General features: G+C 43.3%; 1 protein-coding gene across 3 annotated transcripts in view; it reads left to right on the top strand.

Annotated features, from left to right (window-relative positions):
• The first annotated feature begins 3,482 nt into the window (after positions 1-3,482).
• Positions 3,483-15,186, top strand: part of CEP170 (centrosomal protein 170) — a 92,898-nt gene continuing 81,194 nt past the window's right edge. For 2 of the 3 annotated variants that reach the window (XM_072141159.1, XM_072141162.1), the window contains exon 1: positions 3,483-3,682. The gene's annotated coding sequence lies outside the window, so the exon portion shown is untranslated. The remainder of the gene's footprint in view (positions 3,683-15,186) is intronic. The other variant, XM_072141161.1, reaches the window with a different exon arrangement.

A 15,186-nucleotide genomic window follows, 5' to 3' on the forward strand; every position in this document is an offset into this window, starting at 1 on the left:
ATTTGTGTATATGACCGAGTGTATTTGAGCATGTGTTTGTGTACATGATTGTGAGTGTATTTGAGCATGTATTTGTGTACATGATTGTGTGTGTATGCAGGGCCGCATCTGCCATGAGCCGAGATGAAAATCTCGCTTCAGGCGGCAGATTGCGGTTCCCTGTAAAGGGCGGCGATATTCGCCGCTCTAATGTGGGTGATTCGGGCGCCCGCTGCCGCCCGAATTGCCCACCAGCTAAATAAAACTTTAAGAGACAGACGCGATTTATTAGCGGAGCGACGCAGTGCCTATCTTGCTGCTGGCGTCGCTCCGTTCTAAGCAGAGACACAGGCGGCGGATGATGACGTCACCCGCCTGTGACGAAGATGGGAGCTGCACTCCGTGGAAGCACCCTGACGGAGGTAAGTATAAGTTTTATTATTTTTGATGTCCCGCTACTAATTAAATGTGGCCAATAAGGGGGGGATATAGGATTATATAGTTAATATAGCTGTGTAGGGGTGGGGAGGTTTTTCTATATATTTATATATATCGGCCCATATTCCTTTTATCTGGGGGGGGGGGGGCTGTTCATTTTATATGGGGCCATAATCCTTTTATCTGGGGGGGGGCTGTTCATTTTATATGGGGCCATAATCCTTTTATCTGGGGGGGGGAATGCTATTGATATTATATGGGGCCATAATCCTTTTATCTTGGAAAGGGGGGAGGGTGCTGTGCATTTTATATGGGGCCATAATCCTTTTATCTGGGGGGGGGGGGTGATGCTATTAATATTATGTGGGGCCATAATCCTTTTATCTGGGGGGGGGAGGCTGTTCATTTTATATGGGGCCATAATCCTTTTATCTGGGGGGGAATGCTATTAATATTATATGGGGCCATAATCCTTTTATCTTGGAAAGGGGGGAGGGTGCTGTGCCATAATCCTTTTATCTGGGGGGGGGTGATGCTATTAATATTATGTGGGGCCATAATCCTTTTATCTGGGGTGGGGGTGGGGGTTGCTGTGCATTTTATATGGGGCCATAATCCTTTTATCTGGGAAGGGGGGGGGGGTTGCTGTGCATTTTATATGGGGCCATAATCCTTTTATCTGGGAAGGGGGGGGGGGTGCTGTGCATTTTATATGGGGCCATAATCCTTTTATCTGGGAAGGGGGGGTGTGCTGTGCATTAATATATATATAAAATCTTATGTAAAAGGGTGGGATAAATTAGTTATAGGATACAATAGGATACAACTTTGCATCGTGTAAACCAAATGTTGGGGGGAGGGGGTCTGTATTAATAAATTGGGGGTGTTGTATATTGATTGCTGGTGTGCATGCTATAATTCCAGTAGAATGTATATATTATAGTGAAGGGATGTTTTATATGTGGGGAGAGTGTCGTCCATTACGTTGTGAGGGGTATATATTATTTAGGAGCGCAGTGTTGTTATCCAGGAGACTTCATACTGTAAGTGACTGCGGTATTTTTAGGGACACCGGGTGGAGATACTGCACGGAGCTGAAGATATCTGGCCGTGAATTCAGCAGTGATATGTTATGGATTGGAGAACCCAGAATAAAGTCCTCCTGATGGAAGAGATTGTCATCTATAAGGTACTAGATGCCACTAATGACTTCCAGAAACTGTAGTCAGTCACACAGTGTCAGTAAGCTGTCTGTTGGGATGTTAATTGTTAGTAAAGTTTTCAGTATTTACTGAACAGGGAGCGGGGGGCAGCATTTTAATATTCGCCTCAGGCAGCAAATATGCTAGAATCGGCCCTGTGTGTATGAGCATGTATTTGTGTACATTGAGTATATTTGAGCATATATTTGTGTACATGACTGTGAGTGTATATGAGCATGTATTTGTGTATATGACTGTGAGTGTATATGAGCATGTATTTGTGTACATCGAGTATATTTGAGCATGTATTTGTGTACATGACTGTGAGTATATTTGAGCATGTATTTGTGTACATGACTGTGAGTGTATATGAGCATGTATTTGTGTATATGACCAAGTGTATATGAACATGTATTTCTGTACATTGAGTGTATTTGAGCATATACTTATGGACATGATTGTGAGTGTATATGAGCATGTATTTGTGTACATGATTGTGAGTGTATATGAGCATGTATTTGTGTATATGACTGTGAGTGTATATGAGCATGTATTTGTGTATATGACTGTGAGTGTATATGAGCATGTATTTGTGTACATTGAGTATATTTGAGCATGTATTTGTGTACATGACTGTGAGTGTATATGAGCATGTATTTGTGTATATGACTGTGAGTGTATATGAGCATGTATTTGTGTACATGACTGTGAGTGTATATGAGCATGTATTTGTGTACATGACTGTGAGTGTATATGAACATGTATTTGTGTACATGACTGTGAGTGTATATGAGCATGTATTTGTGTACATTGAGTATATTTGAGCATGTATTTGTGTACATGACTGTGAGTGTATATGAGCATGTATTTGTGTATATGACTGTGAGTGTATATGAGCATGTATTTGTGTACATTGAGTATATTTGAGCATGTATTTGTGTATATGACTGTGAGTGTATATGAGCATGTATTTGTGTATATGACTGTGAGTGTATATGAGCATGTATTTGTGTACATGACTGTGAGTGTATATGAACATGTATTTGTGTACATGACTGTGAGTGTATATGAGCATGTATTTGTGTACATGACTGTGAGTGTATATGAGCATGTATTTGTGTACATGACTGTGAGTGTATATGAGCATGTATTTGTGTACATGACTGTGAGTGTATATGAGCATGTATTTGTGTACATGACTGTGAGTGTATATGAGCATGTATTTGTGTACATGACTGTGAGTGTATATGAGCATGCATTTGTGTATATGACTGTGAGTCATTTAAAGTTTCGCCTCAAGCAGTAAAAAAATTGTCCGTGCTGCCTAAGCCCCCTTTCACACTTGCGTTTTTTGTTGATCTCAGCATGCTCTACTTTTGCAAGTCAGGTGCATGAAAAACGCATTATACAGGACTATGATCAGTGAAAAATGCATTGCATTTGCATGTGCAATGTGTTTATGATGCATCTCCAATCGCCATAGAAAACATAGTCCTCCTCAGTTTTGAAAAACTGAACTCTGATCTGCCTTGCAAGTGTGAAAGGGGCCTAAGGAAAAATAACCTAATTGCGCATAGCTTTATATATTTGGGCTCCCCAGCTCATGAACGGCATCACTGATCCTCTATGAAGCAATCACGATCATAAATAGACAGTTTAATTTGCCCCTGCTCAACACTTTGTGTTTTGTGCTTGTATTTGCACTTCTATTGTATTCATTTAGTACCACAAGTAACAAAAACACACAGATTTTAGAGGCGTTTCTTTTCATTGCGTTTAACCACTGACAGTCCCCAAGTCGTCTACTGAGCAGTACCATACACACCCTCCTCCCGACCAAACGTTGCAGTGAACGTAGCTGACTAGTGCGCATGCTCTGTAAATGGTCTCTTCTCTCTCCATCCTTCCCAGCCCCGCCCTTCTTCTCGGTGCCGTTAGTCGTCGATTGTCGTTGACAGCCTCCATCTCGTGATACGAGGGCGATCATTTATGGGAACAGCAGGCTTCTCACTAAAGCTTGGAAGGTGTGGAGCGCAGAAAAGACACGCGGCGACATTCTGGCGGTGAGTGATGACGGCACACTGACGGCCTTTATCCTTCTGACTAGATTTGGACTCTGTGTCCGGAATAATCGCGTCTATTACCGCAGCCTTTGTATTGCTTCCCATTACAATACAATAATCACGGTTCTACTTATATAATTTTGCCGCTTTAATCAGAAATCCTTAAAGAAAGCTAAGAGCACCAGAACAAAGCAGGCCAGTTACTTGTCCCTCTGCCACGACCCATATCTGCTGGTCATGCATGTGATACACAACCAGTATGAATGACATGAAGGTTGTGGGATGAGATCCAGTGCCTGCTTGTTGTTCTCACAGTCAGTCATCTGATGTTACATGATGGCAGGGCTGTGAATTATGGATGCTGGGGATCTGGTAATATAATATGTAGACTGAGGTTAAGTTAGTGGGTGGCACTGTATTGCATACAATAGGTAGTATATGCTCAGCATGTTATATAATGGTCTGAAAATAAGGTTTTCATTTCTTATAGGTAAGATCGGCTTTTTATTTATTCACACACATTTCTGTATTTATACATGCTAGAAGTGGAAATTTGTGTGACAACCTTACTTTATCAAAACAACTGCATTCTCCCTTCTCCTAGTAACATACTATGTTATACTTTTTAAAATATAGAATAAACTTGTTCACATTTAGATGCGAGTGTGATGCGCACATTACACATGCCCGAATGCTTAGACACCAGAACTGAACTCGGCATATGTCAGTTCAGTTCTGGTCTCCAAGAGTTCAGGCTGGACATTCAAGCTTGTGATGCAAGTTTTATGCAAGGAGATTGCATCACCTGTCACCAGGAGACCCATTTTTAGCACTCCCCCAGTCCCCACAGAGCATAGTACATACACTGCCAAAGTGTTTTTGTATTAAAAATTGGTTTTACAGAAAAAAAGATATGTTATATTGTACCTTTCATTAGCATCTGCTGTGTGACTAGGCAGTTGCCAAATGGGAGGGGCTGGAAAGGAGCAGTCCCCCCCACCCTTGGGATTCAGCTACTCCATGTGACCTTTTCAAATATATGAAAACACCCATCACTGGGCTTAGCAACGCCCCCTGCTCCTCTACAGCCAATCCCGAGTGAGGGGAGTTATTCATATATTTGAAAAGGTCACATGTTTCCCAAGGGTGAGCTGGTGCTGGAGCTTACTTTCGTAATTAACCACTGTATTGCGGTTTTAACACTTTTTAAAGTTTATCGCTGTAGCTGCTTTGGCGCTGCGTGCTTCTGAAGCAGCCGAAGCAGCTTCTGCTATAAACTTTAAAAAGTGTTAAAACCCTGATACAGCGGTTAATAACACTAACCAAAGTAAGCAACGGCACCAGTTTGAAATGGTAGGTTTCCTTTAAGTACGCAGCCATTTTGTAGCTTATGGCTTCATTTTAGTGGTAAATGTCGGCTGATAAGTTTTGCGTTTATTTATAAGATTTTTTTGAAAAATTTGCCATTGTCAAAATTCGAAATCGTTGCGTTTTCAGGCAGATAGATTTACCACCTAAATAACTTGCCGGATAACATTTCCTATATGTCTACTTTACATTTCCAAAATTTTTGAAATGTCTGGATAATTTATTTTGACGTCACGCGGGTTACAAATCGAACATCGATAAATCCCGTTTTGAATGAAATTTTACATATTTAGCATCAAAACCCCCTATTTAACCAACCCATTTTCAAATCTGCAGCTTTTAGGAAGATTGTTAGCCCCTTGAGATCTTCATAGTAATGAAATCAAAATGGAGGTGAAATTTGGAATGGTCAAATTGTATCGGTTATACGTTCATTTAGCCCCAAAAAAGGACACATTTCCAAAAGATAAAAAGAGAAAATCCACCATACAATCTTTTGCAGAGACCAATGTGGTCCTAACTTGTTTTATGAGTGCACAGCACGGTGCAGAATGGAAGGAGGGCCCTGCAGCTGCCAAGATTTTAGTTTCCTCATTGGCCCCTTTTGTAGACTATAAAATTTTTGCTTTTTCGTTATGGGGGCCATGTGACGGCTTTTTTTTTTTGCGGGATGAGATGCTTTTTCCATTGTTACCATTTTTACTTTTTTGGCTACATATGTTATTTTTAACACTTTTTATTGCATTTTTTTTTGTGGGATTCAATAGGTAAAAATAATTATTTTTGGCAGGTTTTTAACAGTTTTTTTTTAGCGGCGTTCGGGTTCAATAATTATTTAGTTCTATTCTACGGATTGTTATGGACGCGGTGATACTTATATATGTGGGATTTGTGTCATGATTTTGACTTTTTTTTAGCGTTATATGTTATGGGACTTATGGGTATTTTTACTACTTCCAACATGGGACATGAACAAGCCATCATCTGATTGCTTGTTCATGATAATACTGATGTATTGAAGGATATTAGCAGTGTCACCCTATGCACGTGCATAGGCTGACACTGTGCCTCTCAGGCGATGCCTTCAGGTATCAGACCCCAGAGATGCCATAGCAACGATCGGTGCCCCCGAAAACGGTTCGGGGGGGGGGGGGGCGATCATGGGGGAAAGACCCCCCCAAAGGCATGTTAGATGCCGCGGTCGCACTGACCGCGGCATTTAACGGGTTAAACACCCGCTATCGGAGCCCACTCTGACCACTGTTGTTACACTGAGGTGCCGGCTATCAGTCACAGCCGGCACCCCATGTTTCCTGATGCCGGTTTGGCATATATCAGACGCTGAGCGTTAACAGGTTAATTGTTTGCTGTGTCAAGGAACTGCTTTGCCTGTTTTGCTGTGTGACAGGGAGAATTGGCCTGTTTGAAACTTCTGCCATGTAGCTGTATGAGAGGTACGACACCTGCTGCAGAAAACATTCTCCAAAATCGTCTACACCGACTTCTTTACATACTATGGTGGAAATTTTTAAGTACGATTATTTTTGTGCATACGCCACTTCAACTACATGTGGGCATGGCGGAGAACGACCGCTGTTGGAGTGGGACGGTACAGGGTCTTCCTGCCCTGTGCCTGCATTCTTTCTAAAAACTTGCAATAAAATGTTTTTATACAACATTTCGCCAAGTCGGACCAACGGATACATCATGAGGCCTAATCATGGCGGGCATCAAGCGGCAGTAACTGTATCCTCATACCGCCACCTCAAAAATATGCTGCTGTAAGCTCGGTCCGGCATTCACAGCGCTACAGTGTTTGCTAGCTTTATCGGAAGGTTCAAGCTAGCAGTTTAAGGCTGCATTCAGATCAACGTGTGTCTGTCATATTGTAGCATGGAGGGCACACATCGACGCACGGGAGAGGAGGAGGGGGTGAGCACTGTTCGCCCCGCCCCTCCCCATAGAAATACACGGTGCTGTAATACAGGGAAAGATAGGACATGTCCTATCTTTTCCCGGGAACGGTATGGTGCCGCATGTGTGCTGCACCATACCGCTCCGTACGGCTCCGTGTGCCCCTTGGCTAGTAGGGGGCGTATATATATGACTTATATACGGCGGTCATATATATACGCCTCACAACGGCTGAGTGAATGTAGCTTAACACTGCTACATCTGGGGTAGCGCTAGTAGCTGCTTACTTTAGGGCTTTTACAGGGTGACAGGCCCTCTTTAAGTAATACGTTTTCCGTTCCATTCTGAAAAAAAATGAATATTTGGCAAAAGTTTGGAGAAATTCTTCATTTTTAAAGTTTCAAATGTTCTGCTTTCCAGGCAGACAGTTAAACTACCCAAGAAGCTTATGCTTGGGTCGGCTTATACTTGAGTATATACGGTACACTCTCATAATGAATTAAATGCTCTGCAATAATATGTGGTGGTAAACTGCTGTATGGACAGACGGCCGGGCATAGAATGGAAGGAGCGCCATCCAGAGCAGATTTGTATTGTCACATTGTACAGGCTCTAACATTTCTATTTTTTTGGTAATGCCTTATTTGTGAGGTGAGATACAATGTATAGATGATTCAAGGGGTACACAAACAAAATCATCAATTTTATTTATTCTCTGGTTCACAGCGATTATGGTGATACCTCATTTATATGTTTTTTCTTAGCTTTGCTCAATTTTACTAAGAAAAACCAATATTGGTGAAAATAATTTATTTATTTTTTAGTATCCACAACTTTTCAGGGGCATAACTTCTGTGTTGAGGACTTATTTTCTTTTCACTGAGTGGGTTCAATATTGATTTAGAATTATTGCACAGATTAATACGACATGGTAATACCAGAAATGTACTGTTTTGTGTTTTATGTACTTTATTTGGATTTTATATGTCACCTCGGCTTATACACAAGTCAATTAAAAAAATAAACTTACATACTCCCCCTCCGATGCTTGGTGCGGCTCCTCTTCGGTCTTCTCTCTGCTGTACACTATGGTGTGCCGGCCAGCAGATCGCTTGGATGCATCTCTGCTGGCTAATACAGCAGAGAGAAGGCTGAAGAGGAGCCGCGGTGACGAGCATTGGGGTGCCGGAGGGTGAGTATGTAAGTTTGTTTTTTTGTATGTGCTTGGCAAACTGCGGCCTGGCTGGCTGCATACTACAGGGGGGCTGGCTGGCTGCATACTATGTGTCTGTGACCAATGCATTACTCACCCTCGGCTTATACTCGAGTCAATATGTTTTCCTAGTTTTGGTGGTAAAATTAGGGGCATCGGCTTATACACGAGTATATACGGTATTATTATAAAATTTATTTAAAATATAAATGATAATATATATATATTTTTTTTTACATTTTTCCACATTTGGGCTTGAACAAACATTCATGCCCTTACACCGCAATACACTTGTATTGCAGTGTACAATGTAAGGCTACATTCACACACATGTATGGGGGACGTATGTACGGCCGATATACGTCCCCCATACATTTCTATGGGCTCACGGCCCTGTACGGTAGCGGTACGGTGCAGCACATGTGCGGCACCGTACCACTCCGTAGCAATGTGCTCCATTTATGTCCGGTAGCAGCGAGCGGTCCATGGAGGAACCTCGGACCCCATCAGACACTCCGTTCTTGTGATCACTCCTTTAAAGGGTTAACCTTTAAAGGGTTAACAAGCTTCCTACGTGCTGTTTTGAATGGTTTGAGATAGAGAGCCTACATCCACTATATTATGGACTTACTGGTTGTCAGTGGAAGGATTTTATCTCACTAGAGCTTCCATCGAGTTGCACTGCTCAATTCACATTTCATACATGCTCAATGCACTGGTATATAGAGATGGATCTCCTCAGAGAACTCGCTCTCTCTCTCTCTCTATCTATATATATATATATATATATATCTATCACTACATAATCTGTGTTTTGTTTTTAAGGCATTTGCATTGCTTTTTTAACCCCTAGGCGCACCTGGACGTTATAGTACGTTCCTGTGGCTAGATACTTAGTGCACCAGGACGCACTATAACGTCCTGCTTCTGGCACTGGCTCACAAACGGAGCCGGTACCACAATCAGCGGCTGTCAGCTGTCTAGTACAGCTGACAGCGCTGTAACACCCGCGATCGGAACTGGCTCCGATCGCGGGTGTTAACCCCTTACACGCCGCGGTCATGCATGACCGCGGCTGGTAAGGGTGTTTCTGCTATGGATTGGATCCCCCGTGCCGCTTACCAGGGGATCCGATCCTATTCTGGGCATCCCCGAAGTCTGCCCGATGTCCCTGCCAGTCAGATCCCTTCCGGGTCTGACTGTAAACTGTCTGAGCATTCGTCTGCATGCTCAGACAGTTTACACTGCTCTACAATGAAGAGGTTTGTAGAGCAGTGTATTGGACTTGAACCAGCGATCAGAGCATTGCTGGTTCAAGTTCAACTATGTATAAGTAAAAAAAAAAAAAGTCAAAAACAGTAAAGTTAACACATTAGAATAAATAAAAAATAAATACATTAAAATATAAGCCTCTAAAATGTCACTTAATAAACTATAAAAACCGCAAACACACAAAAAACCGCCACATATTTGGTATTGCCGTGTCTGTAACAATCTATATAATAAAACAGAATACTTACTGGACCTGCACGGTAAAAAAACCCGCAAAAAAACATTCCGAAAAAAGATAATTTTTAATTAATACCTTAAAAAAAATGCTCTAAAAAGTGATTACCGTATGTCTTCCACCAGAGGATTTTCCTGGGTAAAGACAGTTGAGAAGGCGACATTCAGTAGATTGGCCCTTTCCTCATCTCCTTCCACCATGACGTCCATGTTATTCCTAAGAGGGCCCACACTCTCCGTTTTTAGTTTCTTATCATTTATATACTTGAAAAATAATTTGGGATTATTTTTGCTCTCCCTGGCAATATTTTCAATTTTTTTGGGGGGGGAGGGGGGATTGGGAGGCTTTTGTCTTTGAGAACATTATCCCAGTCTATGCCTATAAGGTCTTCCCTTAGTTGCTGAAAATTTGCCCTCCTGAAGTTTAGAGTGCTGTTTGCCCCTTCCCTAACGCTCTTAGTAAAGCGTAATACAAAATCAATGATATTATGATCATTATTCCCCAGGTTCCCCCCAACCTGTAGTTTTGATACCCTATCACAGTGGTGGCGAACCTATGGCACGGGTGCCAGAAGTGGCACTCAGAGCCCTCTTTATGGGCACCCTTGCCATCACCCCAGGCTAGAATTTGCCAGACAGGACTCGAGGCCTCTTGCAGTCTCAGGCAGCCCAGGACCCCAGAAGGAAGCTACAATGATAATCCAAACTTCTTCTCCTTCTTTCTACTGTTATGGTGTCCCCGGGTGCCTATACAATTTAAACCTGTGAAAGAACAGGCAGTAATAAGTTACTGCTTAATTTGTCACATTGGCTCTTTGCGAAAAATACGTGGGTTTTGGTTGTAGTTTGGGCACTCGGTGTCTAAAAGGTTTGCCATCACTGCCCTATCAGGTGTGTTGGTTAGGATAAGATCCAGCAGTGCCCCCCCTCTTGTTGGCTCCAGGACTATTTGCGACAGGTAATTGTCTTTTGTTGTTGACAAGAACCTGCTGCCTTTGAAGGACCTGCATGTTTCTGCCCCCTAGTCAATATCTGGGTAATTGAAGTCCCCCATGATAAGTACTTCACCATGCTTTAAAGCTGCATCCATTTCACTTATCAGCATTTCCTCTGCTGCCTCCATTATATTTGGAGCCTTATAACAAACCCCTAGTAATATTTTATTATTCTTTTTCAGTCCTTCCACCTTCATTCTTTTTATCATCACCTGTTTTCATGCATTCAACTTACATACTTATACACCATATTGTGAAAGTATTATTGATGTTAGCTAAATGATGTTTTGTAGATGTTCCAGCTCATGAGTTACGTTGTTTAACCCTTTAAGGACCTTGCTCTTAAATTATAACTTTTTTAAATAATTTTTTAAAATAATTTTTTACACGTAAAGAGCTCTGTGAGGGATTGTTTTCTGTGTAACAAATTGTACTTCATAGTGATGATATTTATTATTCCATGCCGTGTGGGAGGCGGAAAAAAAAATTCAAAATGCAGTGATATTGGTGAAAAAAAATTACATTTTCAGTGTTTTCTTGTGGGCTTGGAATCTATGGCTTTCACTGTGCACCCCAAATGACATGCCTACTTTATTCTTTGGGTCGGTGCGATCACGGGGATACCAAATTTTATAGGTTTTATAATGTTTTCATACATTTACAAAAATTAAAACCGTGTAGATTTTTTTTTTTCATTTTGCTATCTTCTGACGCTAATAACTTTTTTATACTTGTGGTGTACAGAGCTGTGTGTGGTATATTTTTTTGCGACTTTTGATGAAGTTTTCAATGCTATAATTTTTAGGACTATACAACCTTTTGATCACTTTTTATAGATTTTAAAAAAAAATTTTTTTTTCAAAAATGGCAAAAAAAGTGGCATTTTCGACTTTGGGCGCTATTTTCCGTTACAGGGTTAAATGCAGTGAAAAACGGTTATTATATTTTGATAGAACAGGCATTTTCAGATGCCGGGATACCTAATGGGGCAGATTTACTTACCCGGACCATTCGCGATCCAGCGGCGCATTCTCTGCACAGGATTCGGGTCCAGTCGGGATTTATGATGGCAGTTCCTCCGCCGTCCACCAGGTGGCGCTGCTGCGCTGAAAATCATCTCAACACGCCGGAATGCACCACCTCGGACCAGGTGAAGGTAAGCGCTTCCCAAGCGACACTTTTTCGGTTTTTAAATGCGGCGGTTTTTCCGAATACGATGCAACTGAAGAAAGGATCCCGGCACTTCGAGGTAAGTCGAATTCAAGGTTTTTTTATTTACAAGATATAATACAAAGAATGTCGCAAACGCGTTTTAAAACGCGTTTGAGACATTCTTTGTATTATATCTTGTAAATAAAAAAACCTTGAATTCGACTTACCTCGAAGTGCCGGGATCCTTTCTTCAGTTGCATCATATTCCTATCCACGAGCACGAGGTAACAGTCACCGTGTGCCGACCAACCCCATACCGGTTTTTCCGAATACGTCAGGTTTTCGTTCGGCCACGCCCCCCGATTTCTGTCGCGCGCAAGCCAGCGGTGATGCGCCACAATCCGATCGCGTGCGCCAAAATCCCGGGGCAATTCAGGTACAATCGCCGCAAATCGGAAATATTCGTGTAACACGTTGGGAAAATGCGAATCGGGCCCTTAGTAAATGACCCCCAATGTGTTTATTTTTACTGTTTATTTATATCAGTTCTATGGAAAGATATGTGATTTGAATTTTTAGGGGTTTTTTTATTATAATTTTTTTTTAAAAAACTTTTTTTAAATTTTTACTTTTACTATTTTTCAGACTCCCTAGGGTACTTTAACCCTAGGTAGTCTGATTGATCCAACTTTATACTGCCATACTACTGATCCAAGGCTGTCATGGCAACCAATCGCCGCTCACCGATGACGTCACAGGGAGCGATGATCTCCATAAAGATTGCGCCCATGCGGTGTCATCTTTTTGAAGCCCCCGGCAGTTTTGCTGGCGGCGATGTGTTGGTTAACACCAGCGATCAGTGTTACCGGTAAGTCTTTGCTGCGATATGCTGCAAAGACTTGCTGGCTATGTAGAGCCTTCTCTAAGCACCCGCAGCCGAACTGTGACATAATGGCACGTCACGGGTCGTGAAAGGGTTAAAGTTTAGTGTGGCGCCGCCCACCTGCGGCCAAATGTATTAATGTGATGATGCACGCTGGGACATCTGCTTGAGAAAGCACCATTGCCCGCGAAACTGTCCCGTTGCTATGTTTGGTTTATAATAAATGAAGTTTTTTTAATTCCAACATTGTAAATTATGAGTGCCGTTACCTTTTTCTAATTTGCTTACTGTATTCGTTTGACATTGACACTCGTCCCAGTCCATAGTCTAAGGATGCAGTATGTCAGCAGATAAAGCACAGACACTAGCAATGCTTTACTATACATTCCACACAGACATGAGCAGGGGGTGGAGAGGAGAGGGATAACAGGGGTGACATCACTGCCTCTGACCATGTGACCAACCTCATTTACATAATAAAGAAAAGATGATATTATAACAATTAATGTATGAATTGACTAGATAAAGGCTGGTGAGATAAATCCTTGTGAGATGCTCCAACAGGTAGTAGTGACAGATAAAGTGACAGAGACCTGATGACAGGTGTCCTTTAAAGGACATCTACCACCAGAATGAAGGATTCTAAACCAAGCAAACTGACATGCTGGCCTTTTTTCTTTAAGGCTTTTAAAATTATGCAAATGAACCTGAGGGCCTACAAAGGTGTTAATATAACAAATCCCAAACTCGCTCACACAGCACACACACACACTACGCTCACACAGCACACACACACACTACGCGCACACACACACACTACGCTCACACAGCACACACACACACTACGCTCACACAGCACACACACACACTACGCTCACACAGCACACACACACACTACGCTCACACAGCACACACACACACTACGCTCACACAGCACACACACACACTACGCTCACACAGCACACACACACACTACGCTCACACAGCACACACACACACTACGCTCACACAGCACACACACACACTACGCTCACACAGCACACACACACACTACGCTCACACAGCACACACACACACTACGCTCACACAGCACACACACACTACGCTCACACAGCACACACACACACTACGCTCACACAGCACACACACACTACGCTCACACAGCACACACACACACTACGCTCACACAGCACACACACACTACGCTCACACAGCACACACACACTACGCTCACACAGCACACACACACACACTACGCTCACACAGCACACACACACACACTACGCTCACACAGCACACACACACACACTACGCTCACACAGCACACACACACACACTACGCTCACACAGCACACACACACACACTACGCTCACACAGCACACACACACACACACACACACTACGCTCACACAGCACACACACACACACACACACACACTACGCTCACACAGCACACACACACACACACACACACTACGCTCACACAGCACACACACACACACACACTACGCTCACACAGCACACACACACACACACACTACGCTCACACAGCACACACACACACACACACTACGCTCACACAGCGCACACACACACACACTACGCTCACACAGCGCACACACACACACACTACGCTCACACAGCGCACACACACACACACTACGCTCACACAGCGCACACACACACACACTACGCTCACACAGCGCACACACACACACACACTACGCTCACACAGCGCACACACACACACACTACGCTCACACAGCGCACACACACACACTACGCTCACACAGCACACACACACACACACTACGCTCACACAGCACACACACACACACACTACGCTCACACAGCACACACACACACACACACTACGCTCACACAGCACACACACACACACACACTACGCTCACACAGCGCACACACACACACACACTACGCTCACACAGCGCACACACACACACACACTACGCTCACACAGCGCACACACACACACACACTACGCTCACACAGCGCACACACACACACACTACGCTCACACAGCGCACACACACACACACTACGCTCACACAGCGCACACACACACACTACGCTCACACAGCACACACTACACTGCACGCGCTCACCCGGTCCCGTCGATCATATAAACGGAGGCAGCTGCGGGCAGGGAGAGTTGGAGCAGGGTGGTGAGCAGCAGCCCCACTGTCCACATGTCTCCCCCGGGGCCGGTGCTCTCACTCCCCCTTAGTCATGTGTCCCGCTGAGCTGTTCGGCTCATTTGCAGCGCGTGCTGAACCGCTCAGCCTACGCGCTACAGGGAATAATTGCCAAGCGTAACTTTACGCATGGCAATTATTTTGGGGGGTATTAATGCGACCTCTGTTTGTATGTATATCCTGATGTACTTTTGCACATCTTATACATCTTCACGCCATACCTTGCCCTCTTATTTGGCAGATACTGATGGAAACA

The sequence above is a fragment of the Engystomops pustulosus genome, chromosome 3, assembly GCF_040894005.1.
Source record: "Engystomops pustulosus chromosome 3, aEngPut4.maternal, whole genome shotgun sequence".
In the NCBI taxonomy this organism is placed as follows: domain Eukaryota; kingdom Metazoa; phylum Chordata; class Amphibia; order Anura; family Leptodactylidae; genus Engystomops; species Engystomops pustulosus.